The sequence below is a fragment of the Kogia breviceps genome, chromosome 3 (assembly GCF_026419965.1).
Source record: "Kogia breviceps isolate mKogBre1 chromosome 3, mKogBre1 haplotype 1, whole genome shotgun sequence".
NCBI lineage: Eukaryota > Metazoa > Chordata > Mammalia > Artiodactyla > Physeteridae > Kogia > Kogia breviceps.
The window spans coordinates 36,333,121-36,346,970 of record NC_081312.1 but is presented as its reverse complement, the minus strand read 5'-3'; the positions used below and the strand labels follow the sequence as shown (position 1 = coordinate 36,346,970).

General features: G+C 37.0%; 1 protein-coding gene across 7 annotated transcripts in view; it reads left to right on the top strand.

Annotated features, from left to right (window-relative positions):
• FUT8 (fucosyltransferase 8) overlaps positions 1 to 13,850 on the top strand; it is a 350,097-nt gene that overhangs the window by 70,139 nt on the left and 266,108 nt on the right. For all 7 annotated transcript variants that reach the window (XM_059059069.2, XM_067028315.1, XM_059059067.2 and 4 more), the window contains one exon: positions 3,197 to 3,294. The gene's annotated coding sequence lies outside the window, so the exon portion shown is untranslated. The remainder of the gene's footprint in view (positions 1 to 3,196; positions 3,295 to 13,850) is intronic.

The window sequence follows — 13,850 nt, the reverse complement described above, 5'->3', positions numbered from 1 at the left end:
AAACAACCCAATCCAAAAATGGGCAGAAGAACTAGACATTTCTCCAAAGAAGATATACAGATTGCTAACAAACACATGAAAGAATGCTCAACCTCATTAATCATTAGAGAAATGCAAATCAAAACTACAATGAGATATCATCTCACACCGGTCAGATTGGCCATCATCAAAAACTCTAGAAACAATAAATGCTGGAGAGGGTGTGGAGAAAAGGGAACCCTCTTGCACTGCTGGTGGGATTGTAAATTGATACAGCCGCTATGGAGAACAGTATGGAGGTTCCTTAAAAAACTACAAATAGAACTACCATACGACCCAGCAATCCCACTACTGGGAATATACCCTGAGAAAACTATAATTCAGAAAGACTCATGTACCAAAATGTTCATTGCAGCTCTATTTACAATAGCCAGGACATGGAAGCAACCTAAGTGTCCATCAACAGATGAATGGATAAAGAAGATGTGGCACATATATACAATGGAATATTACTCAGCCATAAAAAGAAATGAAACTGAGTTATTTATAATGAGGTGGATGGACCTGGAGTCTGTCATACAGAGTGAAGTAAGTCAGAAGGAGAAAAACAAATACCGTATGCTAACACATATATATGGACTCTAAGGGAAAAAAATGTCATGAAGAGGTTAGTGGTAGGACGGGAATAAAACACAGACTTACTCGAGCATGGACTTGAGGATATGGGGAGGGGGAGGGGTGGGCTGTGACGAAGTGGGGGAGTGGCAGGGACATATATACACTATCAAATGTAAATTAGATAGCTGGTGGGAAGCTGCTGCATAGCACAGGGAGATCACCTCTGTGCTTTGTGACCGCCTGGGGGGGTGGGATAGGGAGGGTGGGAGAGAGGGTGATGCAAGAGGGAGGAGATGTGGGAGCATGTGTGTATGTATAACTGATTTAGTTTGTTGTAGAGGGAAAACTAACACACTATTGTAAAACAATTATACTCCAATAAAGATGTTAAAAAAAAAAAAAAAAGAAATACTTAGTAAACTTAAAACATGTTCAGAAAAAGAAAGAAAAATGAAAAAAAAAAAAAAAAAGGGGGGGAGAACAATAACAATGTAAACAATAAAATTAGACTAGGGAACTAACAGATATGTTAGAAAAAATAAAGATGAAACAAGAATTGGAAGGTAAAACAGAACCACAGTAGTAAAAGAGAGGAGGAGGAAAAAGAAAAGTTGGGAAAGGCCTTGGCTGTGGAGGGTGGGGCATAAGCAGGGGTGACGTTTGGGCAATGGGTGGGGCCAATGTTTAGGGCCCACAGGGCTGGAAAAGGCCCTGGGAGGTGTGGGGGGTGGGGCTTAGGCTCAACAGAATAGAAGAGGCCCAGGAGTGCCTCACACCCCTGGTCTCCAAGGGAGGGCGACCCCACCTTAGCAGGCTTCCTGGCAAATGCCCTCCACTCCTCTCCTTCTTCTCTGGTCCTGGAGGTCCCCTCCCAGCTGCCTCTCCTGATCTCCTTGCCCTCCCTCCTATGCCCCCAGGGCCCACGCTGCTTGGAGGCTGCTTTGGAAGGTGGGGGACTGCCCATCAGGCTCCCTGAGCCTGAGTGGTTGGGGCAGACACCCTCGGCTCCTTTCCTCTGCTCCTCTGGTCCTGGAGGGGCCCTCCCACTTGCCTCTCCTGTTCTCTCCCTCCTTCACCCCAAGGACCACCCGGCCCGGAGGGGACCTCTGAGGGTATAGGACCCTCAGAGCAGGGCACTTTCCCAGCTGATTGGGAAGGGGAAACGCTGGGCCTGCTCCCCCCTTATTGGAGCCCCCAGGGGTCCCTCCAGGCGTGGGAACCCTTCCCCCATCTCAGCCACCCCTCAGGAGCGCTGGTCCTGTCGGCCTCCATTTCTCGTCCCGCTCAGTCCCCCCAGGTCCTACTGGTTCACTTGGGGGTTCTTCCCATCTCCTTGGGCATCAGGGTCCCCCACCAGTGTCTGGCAGGCACCCTCCCAAATAGTAAGGCAGTATACAAATGTGCTTAGTTTTGGTTTGGAATTACTCATTAAATGTTTTTTTAGACTCTTCTGTCTCAGGATTAATTTTTGACTCTTGCAATTTAAAACGAAAATAGTTGGATTACTTTTGAAGAGATGGAGCTGGTGATGATACTTCTATATTACTTCTAATCACCAGAAATTGGTTTCAGTAGGCTTTGATGTCATTGGAGAAAGACTGCTTCTCACAATTAATAATAATGTCAATCTGAGAATAATCTCATGTTGTAACAACAGTAAATTAACTGGCAGAAACACGTTTCTATAGAGTGTATTGTGTTTTTATGTTATTTTTAAGTTTTTCTACTTGGTGAGTTGCACACATGTACAAACTCAGTGAACATATGTGTGAACCTTCATTAAGACCATTTCACTTGTTGGTCATAGTGATTACTTTCTATATGTCAAACATGGTACTAGATGATGGAAAAGCAGTGACAAAAGAAGTAGGAGACAGTGTTGCTAATCAGAATACTACATGAGATGACATAAAAGGCAGCAAAATATTCTTGCGGAGATTGATAGAGTACAGAATGATTATATCATTTCTCTGGGAGGAATGGGGGCTGGATTTTGAGAAAGTTGACGGATGTCCATTGATTGACAAAGAGGATAAGGGAGAAAACGTCCATCTTCTAAAGGGAAGGAATGTTGTGTTACAGGGTTACAGCTGAGAAAGACAAAATTGTTCTGTGGAAAGCAAGCAAATTAAATTGGCTTGAATGGAAGTTTGTATAGAATATAGTCAGAAATTAGTTGTAGAGCTAATTGAGGTGTGCGGATGTAGAAGATTTTGAGCATTGGTCCGAAAAGAGAGATGTTTCTGATTGACCTGTATATTAAGAAGTAGACAGAATTAAAGAACATTGTGTTCACAAGGCAAGTTTTATAGGTGCTGACTTATTTTAAAATGAACTATGAAGCAAATTAAGACACTGAGTGTTACTGTGTTTGAATATAATTTGCAAAATGAAAACCTGTTCCTTATTGGGATTTGAAAGGCACAGCTTTCAGAATAAGTGAATATGTAAACTTTTTATGTGTTATGACTGGCTACATAAGGGGAAAAAAAGGGACTTTTAAAAAAAGTATAATAATGGTAACTGAAGTTTGAGTGGGGCTGAAGTTCATATATATATATATATTTTGTTTGTTTGTTTGTTTGTTTATTTGTTCTAGGTTGCTGCTTTTGCTAAGAGAGCACCCATGACCCTGATGGTGTTTCCATTCACAATAAAGGGCTCTATTGCCTTCATTGATAAGCTGATCAAATTCAGGTTAGTAGATTTTGTGGACAGTACTTCTCTGTTCCAATTATATGTTAATATTTTGAGAAATTCATAATTTTGTATTTAAAGCTACATATGTATGTAACAGTGAAGTAGAAGAGCCAAGTCAATCTAAACTATTGAATTATGTACCTACTGTGCTACCTACTATGTACAATCTGCAGTGTATAAAATGGAAAAATATTTTATTTCCTATTTGATAGTTTTTTACTTTAAAGTAAGGGCTAGATAAAACAAGTTGTGGCTGAATATGGTACACTCAACTTTTGGCATTGTTGTGTGGCATATTTGGTGCTGAAATAAACAACTCATCTTAAATTTTTTTGAAATTTTTAGTAGCTTTTAAAAGTTTCATTCTTGTTCGTATTTCATTTATACACTCAAATTTTTATTTATTTGTCTTTTTGTTCAGTCTGTGAGTTTTGACAAATGTATATTCTTTACCATAATCTTTTAAATTCACTCATGGTGCCTTTTTGTAGTCAACCTCTCTCTCCACCTCAATCCCTAGCAATCACAGATCTATTTTTTGTCCTTGTTTACTTTTTCCAGTATATCATTTAAATGAAATCATTTAGTGTGTAGCTTTTAAAATCTGGCTTCTTTCACTTAGCATAATGCATTTTGGATTCACCCATGTTGTGTGTACCAGTAGTTCATTCTATTTTATTGCTGAGTAACGTTCTACTGTACGGATATACTGCTGTTAGTTTATCAATTCACCGTCTAATGGACATTGGGGAGTTTCTAGTTTTGGGTGATTATTGCAGTCATACTTTTTTTTTTTTTCCTTTGATAAAATGCACGTAAAATGTACCTTCTTAACCATTTTTAAATGTACAGTTCAGTGGTGTTAAATACATTCATATTGTTGTACAGCCATCACCACCATCCATCCCCATAACTTTTCATCTTGTAAAACTGAAACTCTATACCCATTAAACAGTAACTCTCCATTCTCAGCTCCCCCAAACCCCTGGCAACCACCATGATACTTTATTGTTTTGACTACTCTAAGTACTTTATATGAGTGGAATTATATAGTATTTGTCTTTTTGTGACTGACTTATTTCGCTTAGCATAATGTGCTCAGGGTTCACCCGTTTGTAGCATATTGCAGAATTTCCTTCCTTTTTAAGGTTAAATGATATTTCATTGTATGTATATACCACATTTTTTTATCCACTCATCAGTTGATGGTTAGCTGGGTTGCTTCCATGTTTTAGCTACTGTGAATAATGCGGCTGTGAACATGAGTGTACAGAGATCTCTTCAAGACCCTGCTTTCATTTCTTTTTGTGTATATACTCAGAAGTGAAATTGCTGCATCATATGATAATTCTGTTTTTAATTTTTTGAGAAACCACCATACTGTTTTCCACAGGAGCTGTACCATTTTACATTTCCACTAGTAATACACAGGGGTTCCAACTTCTCCACATCCTTGCCAATGCTTATTATTTTCTGTTTGTTTGTTTATTTATTTATTTATCTCTCTATTATTTATTTATTTTTTAAAGTAGCCATCTTAATAGGTGGTATCACACTGTAGTTTTCATTTGCATTTCCCTAATGATTGGTGACACTGAGCATCTTTTCATGGCATTTCATATTGGTAATTTATATATCTTCTTTTTTTTTTTTTTTTTTTTTTGGCGGTATGCGGGCCTCTCACTGTTGTGGCCTCTCCCATTGCGGAGCACAGGCTCCGGACGCGCAGGCCCAGCGGCCATGGCTCACGGGCTTAGCTGCTCCGCGGCATGTGGGATCTTCCCGGACCAGGGCACGAACCCGTGTCTCCTGCATCGGCAGGCGGATTCTCAACCACTGCGCCACCAGGGAAGCCCTATATATCTTCTTTGGAGAAATGTCTTTTCACATCCTTTTTCCAGTTTTGAGTTGTGCTGGTTTTTTGTTGTTTTTGTTGCTGTTGTGTTGATATTTAGGACTTCTTACATATTCTGGATAATAATATCTTATCAGATATGTGACTTGCAAGTATTTTCTCCTATTCTGTGGGTTGCCTTTTTACTCTGTGGGTAGTATCTTATGATGCCCCAAATTTTTAATTTTCATGAAATCAAATTTGTCTTGTTTTTCACTTTTTTTATGTATGTCTTTGGTGTCCCCCATCCAGGAAATTATTATTATTCAATGTCATGATGCTTTTGCCCTTTATTTCTTCTAAGAGTTTTATTATTTTAGGTCTTACATTTAAGTACTTATCCATTTTGAGTTAATTTTTGTGTATGATATTAGGTATGTGGATATCCAGTTTTCCCAGCACCATTTGTTCAAAAAACTGTTCTTTTTTCTCATTGAATGGTCTTAACACCCTTATCAAAAATCATTTGACCATATGTATGAGAGTTTACTTCTAAGCTCTTTGTTTCTGTCTTTATGCCATTGGCACACTATTTTGTTTTCTATAGCTTTGTAGTAAAATATGGAAATCAGGAAGTGTGAATCCTCCAGTTTTTCTGTTCTTTTTCAAGATTGTCTTGGCTATTCAGGGTCCCTTGAAATTCCATGTGAATTTTAGGATAGGTTTTTCTTTATTTGTACAAAAGTCACTGGGATTTCGATATAAGCATTGCATTGAATCTTAAGATTGCTTTGGGTAGTATTGACATTTTAGCAATATTAAGTCTTTCAGTATATGACCATAGATGTGTTTCCATTTATTTATGTCTTCTTTAATTTCTTTCAGCAATATTTTGTAGTTTTCATTGTACAAATCTCTCACCTCCTTGGTTAAGTTATTTCCTAAGTATTTTATTCCTTTTTATGCTATTGTAAATAGAATTATTTTTGTAATTTTCTTTTCAGATTGTTCATTGTGTATAGAAATGCAGCTGAGTTTTGTCTTTGACTTTGTGTCCTTCTACTTTGCTGAATTCATTGATCAGTTCTAACAGCTGTTTTTGGTGGAATCTTTAGGGTTTTCTATGTATAAGATCACATTATCTGCAAACAGAGATAATTTAACTGTCCTTTTCAGTTTGGATGCCTTGTATTCTTTTTTTTACCTAATTGCTCTGGCTAGAGCTTTCAGTACCATATTGAATAGAAGTGGTGAAAATGGGCATCCTTACCTTGTTCCTGATCTTAGAGGAAGAGCTTTCAGTCTTTGACCATTGAGTATGATGTTTGCTGTGGGTTTTTCATACATGGCTTTTATTATGTTAAGGTAGTTTCCTTCTATTCCTATTTAGTTGAGTGTTTTTATCATGAAAGAATGTTGTATTTTGTCAAAAGCTTTTTATGCATCAAGATGATCATGTGAGTTTTTCGTTTATTTTGTTGATGTGGCATATCATTGGGTTGGGCAGAGTTCGCTTGGTTAATGAATATGTTGTTCAATAAAGTTCTTGGTGAAAATGAAAAATGTTTCTTTTATTTTTACTTAAACTCGAATGAACATTTTGGCCAACCCAATGCATTAATTTTTGTATGTTATTCTCTCTTTACAATTCAGGAATAAGTTCCACTGTTTACTATGGAGCCATAAATTTTAAAATAAAAATGTGATTATATATTCTTTAAAAAATTTTTTTTAAATTTAATTTTATTTATTTTTGGGTGCGTTGGGTCTTCACTGCTGTGGGCTTTCTCTAGTTGCGGCAAGCGGGGGCTACTCTTTGTTGCCGTGTGCAGGCTTCTCATTGCGGTGGTTTTTCTTGTTGCAGAGCACGGGCTCTAGGCATGTGGGCTTCAGTAGTTGTGGCATGTGGGCTCAATGGTTGCGGCACGTGGGCTCAGTGGTTGTGGCACGTGGGCCCAGTAGTTGCAGCACGTGGGCCCTAGAGCACGCGGCCTTTAGTAGTTGTGGTGCACGGGCTTAGTTGCTCCTTGGCATTTGGGATATTCCCGGACCAGGGCTTGAACCCATGTCCCCTGCATTGGCACGTGGATTCTTAACCACTGTGCCACCAGGGAAGCCCTGATTATATATTCTTTATTAAAAGAATGTTACTTTTTGTTGTTATTAAGAGACCATGATGATTTGTTTGCCTTTTTGGGTTGGGGTTGCATTTCTTTTTTAAAATGTCATTAAAAGTAAACTAGAAAAAATTTAACAGATCTTGTGGGTAGGGGAAGATACCTAAAATTTATGTTCATTTTGAGTAAAGAAAGAGAGGTGATGCAAAATTATTAGACAGGGGGTATATTGAAACTTATGGTGTTTCCTGTTATTGAAAAATCAGGTAGCTTTCTTGAGTATACAGTTAGATCAGAAATCTACAGGTTTTTATATAGTTAATCCTCACAATGCAGGTAGCTCCGAGAGACACCTGTTTAGAAAAGACAAGTATTTATAAGAATTCTCCTATTTTAAAAATGTACATAAAGAGGACCAAGGTTGGGCGTGAAAATCAATTGGCATAACTTTATAATACAACATCAAAAATATTACTGAAGGCCAAATATTAGGAAAGGTCTGAATAACTAGCATCTGGCAATACAGATTCCATTTGCCAAAGAGCATGGCATAAATTTTTAAGACAAATATAATATATTTCCTAAAGTTTATTAGAATTTCATGTACATACTTACTTCTGAGTTCTCAAATAGAAGATTGAACTTCTTGATGGCAAGGATCATTTTAGATTTTGGTGCTTTCTGAAGTAAGTATTCCTACAGCAAGTATAATTACTTGCCGAATGAATGACTTAGTCCCACCAGCCCATTAGTGGGCTACTTTGAGTTCACTAGAGCACATTTCATCCATGGATTCTTCAAGATTGTCAGGGCAAGAAGTAGGAAGTCAGTTTTCTGAAATCATGAGAAAATAGAATCAGAACTGTGAAAGCTGTACTCCTTATAGAACTCTTAAGCAAAATTGACCTTGAACATTTAGTCTAATGCCTGTTGTTTTTTTGTAAATAGGAAAATGGAGACCCAGAGAGGTGAGGTGATATGCTTTTAGTCACACAGATAGCTGGAGACATGTTATGTAGTGCTCATTTTACTCATCATCCTGCCTCTCTTCCTCATGGGATCATTGCTTGATCTTAGGGTTGGAATAAAGTTAAATTGCTCAATTTAAAATTGTTGATTTACAAAACTCAGTTTTAATTTCTTTTTCAATTGATTTAAAGTTAAAACAGGTCACTATTGAAATGGTATGAGATATGATCTTAATTTTCAAACAGATGCAAAAAGTATGCTAATATTGAACATATAGCTAGAAAAATCTAAGAAATTATTTTTTATTTTTCAATAGCCTCAAAAATTTTTATTTGGTTTAATTTAAAATGTATACTATTTAAATAAGACCCACATTTTTACAAACTTTAGATAGATATGGACCTTAGATTTCTTGTTTAAAATCTAAGGACCCTAAAATGTGAATTATATTTGGCTCTGGAGGATATCATTTAATAATCATATTTACAGGCATAATTGGTGAAGTTCAGAAATACCAAACAGTTTTCTTTTTTTCATGAGCACTACTAAGCCTAGAAAATTAGCAAAAAAGAAACTTGTTCAAGAAATGGAGTAATTTAAAATAAAAATAGGAATCAAACATATAGTTATTTACTTTTGGATATTTTATGTAAAGCCATGTTAAGAGAGTTAAAACCATGTTTAAGAGACTCAAAGTGGTTTTAAGTTATACAGGAAGTATACCTCTTTGCTCTAAATTTTTTTCTTCCTGGAACATCTTCTACTCATTGTATTACACTAACTTCATCCTGAAGTTATTATCTTTAGCCCCTTAGGACAGAGGAGACACCTATTGGGAGATGATTCTCCATGAGTCTCTTGTGCTTCAGCACATTTTCTGAGCAGAGGCATTGGTAGCTTTTGTTGAGGGCAATCTTCTCAAGGAAATTTGCATAGCAAACAGCCTGGGAAGATAGAAATAGTATTACCATAAGGACAGAGGGCAGATTTCCTTGCAGTCTAGGATACTCAAGATAATCCCTCTGGGGAGTAAGTGGGGTACATTTGCTTGCAACTCCTTTAAAATATTGATGTTTCATAAGCTTCAGCTTTCTTCTCCTGTAATTTAACTCACTGTGTGTGCAGGCATCACCTGGCTCTCCTTGTATTGCCCTTTAGGGATTAGAGCTTTGGGAACCAATGCAAAAGATGATACACTGCTATTGTTTTGAGTAGTAAACTTTTCTTTGTCTGTGACCCAGGAGTGTCATATTTTCTGCCAGGATTATCTGATGCTGGCTCACCAGATATCACTAAAACAACCTATTGATAAAACAAAGCTGAGTTTATTGCTTACTGCAGTAAAGGAGAATACCACCTTGACAGAACTTTGGTAGTGCCTTAGAGGGGCAAAGTCAAGGTAAAAATTTTAGCATTTGAAGTTTGATTTAATTTGAGTTTGCAGGGGTGGTGATTGGGCTTGATTAAGATTGAATAAGGGGCTTCCCTGGTGGTGCAGTGGTTGAGAATCTGCCTGCCGATGCAGGGGACACAGGTTCACGCCCCCGTCTGGGAAGATCCCACATGCCGCGGAACGGCTGGGCCCGTGAGCCATGGCCGCTGCGCCTGCGCGTCCGGAGCCTGTGCTCCGCAACGGGAGAGGGGAGAGGCCACAACAGCGAGAGTTCCGTGTACCGCCAAAAAATAAAAATAAAAGATTGAATAAGAATCATGATATAACAATTTACAGTAGAATTGGTCAAAACAGCAATGCAAGGATTTTAAAAACTGTTGATGCTTTCTGTTGAAGAGTTGATGCGTCTTTCCTGAAGCTTCTGTAATGAACAATCACGTTATATCCCTGCAAGAATCTCCTGGAATAGTAGAGTATGCTAATGAAGGCATTTGACTAGTAGAGTCAGGCTAATGTACACAGAAAGATGTGTGTGTGTGTGTAGGTGTATTAGTTTCCTAGGGATGCTATAACAAATTACCACACAATTGGTGGCTTAAAATAATAGCCTCTAGGGGAAGAATTCTTTCCTCTCTCTTTTAGCTTCTGGTATTTTTAAGCAGGCCTTGGTGTTTCTTGGCTTGTGGCAGCATAACTTTAATCTCTGCCTCCATCTTCACATGGTGATCTTCACTCTGTATCTGTGTCCAAATTTTCCTCTTTTTATAAGGATGCCAGTCATTGGATTAGGGCCCACCCTAATCCAGTATGACTTCACGTTACCATGATTACATCTGCAAACACTCTATGTCCAAACAAGGTCAAATTCACATGTTCCAGTGTTTATAAAGTTGGCAGGGGACAGTATTCAATGCAGTACAAGAAGTATATGGTTTCGATCCTCAGTGTTCAATCTGTGTGTGGCTAGATGGTTTTGGTTCTCAGTATCCATGAAACTGTCATGGCTGTTTGCTTAGCTTGAATGTAGGAATCTCAGGCTCATCAGAGTTCTTGACAACAGCATGATGTGTAGTGAAAAGAATACCAATATGGAAATCAAGGTGCCTTGGTTCTAGTTTCTGTCCTGCTGTTAACTAGCTTGGGAAAGTTACTGTCTTTTCCAGCTGTTAGTTTCTCAATGGGTAAAATGGGAGGTCTGGAAGAAGAGAAGAGGAATGATCTCTGAGGGCCTTTCTAGCTCTCAGGTTCTAAAGTTCTGTAATTGTTGAGTGTCTGCCATATACCATATTGGTATTCATTTGTTGGAATGAAAAAATTGAAAAAAGAAATAGAATGCTTTAAGTGCTGATCTGATAGATTCTGACTTGTGAATGTATTCTGACTTAATTTATGCTTTGTTTACTTGGGTGAAGATCATTAATGAAGATATTAGGTAAATATGGAATTAGCCCATCTCTCTGACTTACATATTTTATTTTTCAGTTTGAATATTGTATTTAGAAGGGAGACATTCTTCAGGTCAGTTAATTCATTTAAAGTTAGAAGAATGTGTTGTTGCTGCACTGTCTCAGCTGAGTTCAGAAAATGAAATAACCTTTTCCTAAGGGAGCATGATGTAGGGTATGGATGTACTTGATTTCTTTTATGGTTCACAGTCTTCACTTTCTATGTAGTGTTTATTTTTTTGATTTATAGATGCTTGAGAACCTAGAGGAATCCCTTCCCCTCCTCCACAGCTACTCATGCAGCTCTATAGAAAAAAGGAAGGAAGGAAGAAAAGACCATGTTGAACACATTTTTTTCCTTTTTTTCCTTATCTTTATTTTTTCTTGAAGTATAATCAACTTACAATATTCTATTGGAAGATGATTGTTTATTCGGTTTTTTTGATCAGTGCAGGCCTATTCAGATGATCAGTTTCTCCTTGTGTGTGCTTCAGTAGATGGTGTCTTTCAAAGAATTGGTCCATTTTTTCTAAGTTAGCAAATCTGTGGGCATAGAGCTATTCATAATATTTCTTTATTATCATTTTAATGTTTGTAGGATTGCTAGTGATGGCCCCTCTTTCATATCTGATATTAGTAATTTGCTTCTTTTTTCCTTTTCTCCTTGGGAAGCTTGGCTAGGGGTTTATTAATTTTGTTGATCCTTTCAAAGAATCAGCTTTTAGTTTTGTTGATTTTCTCTACTGTTTACCTGTTTCAATTTCACCGATTTCTGCTCTGATTTTTATTATTTCTTTTCTGCTGCTTATATTGAACTTAATTTGTTCTTCTTTTTCTAGTTTCCTAAGGCAGAAACTTGGGTGATTGACTTTAGCTTTCTTCTGTTTAAATATATGCATCCAGTGTTATAGAAGTTTCTCTCTCAGACAGAAAATGTAGTATGGCATTTGCTGTATCCCACAAATGTTGATGCTTTATTTTCATTTTTATTGAGTTAAAAAAAATTTAAAAAATTTCTCAGCGCTTTGTTTGACTCATGTATTATTTGTGTATGTTGTTACTCTCCAAATATTTGGGGATTTTCTGGCTATCTTCTGTTATTATTTTCTAGTTTAATTTTATTGTGGTCTGAGAGCATAGTTCATATAATGTGTTATTTTAAATTTGTTAAGGTGTGTTTCCTGGTCCAGAATGTAGTCTGTCTTGGTGAATGTTCCCTTTGACCTTGAGAAGAGTGTGTATTCTGCTGTTATTGGATGTAGTAGTCTATAGATGTCAATTAGATCCAGTTCATTGATGGTGCTATTCAGTTCTATGATATTCTTACTGATTTTCGGCCTAGTGGTTCTGTTAGTTACTCATAGAGGGGTATTGAAATCTCCAGATATAATAGTGAATTTGTATATTTCTTTTTGCAGTTCTGCTAGTTTTTACCTCAAGTATTTTGTTCTGTTGTTAGCTGTACGTATATAAGGATAGTTATATCTTCTTGGAGAATTGACCCTCTATCATTATATACTGTTTCTCCTTATTGCTGGAAATTTTCCTTGCTTTGAAATCAGCTCTTTCTGAAATTAATATAGCTACTCTAGTTTTCTTTTGATTAGTGTTAGCATAGTGTATCTTACTTCATCCCTTTTCCGTTAATATATCTATGCCTTTATAAATGGGTTTCTTGCAGAAGCCTATAGTTGGGTCTTGTCTTTTGCTTCATGCTAATTGGTATATTTAGATCACTGACATTTAAAGTAATTATTGATATACTTGAATTAATATTTACCATATTTTTAACTGTTTTCTAGTCCTTGTTCTTGGTTTCTTTATTTTTCTTTTTGGTTTTCCACTCTGTTTCTCTCATTTTAATTGAGCATTTTATTATTATTATTTTTTTTTGCGTTTTGCGGGCCTCTCACTGTTGTGGCCTCTCCTGTTGCGGAACACAGGCTCCGGACGCGCAGGCTTAGTGGCCATGGCTTATGGGCCCAGCTGCTCCGCGGCATGTGGGATCTTCCCAGACCGGGGCACGAACCCATGTCCCCTGCATCGGCAGGTGGAGAGCATTTTATATTATTCCATTTTCTATCCTATCTTAGTATATCATTATATTTCTTAAAAAACTTTTTTTTTAGTGGTTGCTCAGAGTTGGCAATTATACATTTATAGCTATCCAAGTTCATTTTCAAATAACACTACACTGCTTCATGAATACTACAAGTACCTTTTAACAGAGTATTCCCAATTCCTCTCTCACATGCCTTATGGCATTTCTGTCATTCATTTAATTTATCTATAAGCTGTGATCACAAAATATATTGCTTTGAACACATTGTCTGTTAGATTAAGAATAAGAAAAATAAGAGATTTAATTTTACCTTTATATTCCTTCTCTTATGCTCATCATTTCTTTATGTAATCCATGTTTCCGACCTATGTAATTTTCTTTCTGTCTGAAGAACTTCTTTTAACATTTCTTGCAAGGCAGGTCAGTAGGTTTTCAGTTTTCTCAATTTTTGTTTGTCAGAAAAAGTATTTCTTTTTCACTTTTGAAGGATAATTTTGCTGGATACAGAATTCTAGGTTGGTGTTTTTTTCTTTTAACAATCAGTATTTCACTCTACTCATTTTGCTTACATGGTTTCTGAAAAGAAGTTCAATGTAATTCTTATTTTGCTCCTTTCTAGGTGGGTTTATTTTTCCTTCTCTCTGTTTTTTTTTTCTTGATTCTTTTCAGATTTTCTCATCTATTCTTCTGTAGTTTTATTATGATATGCCTGGGTGTAAGTATTTTAGTATTT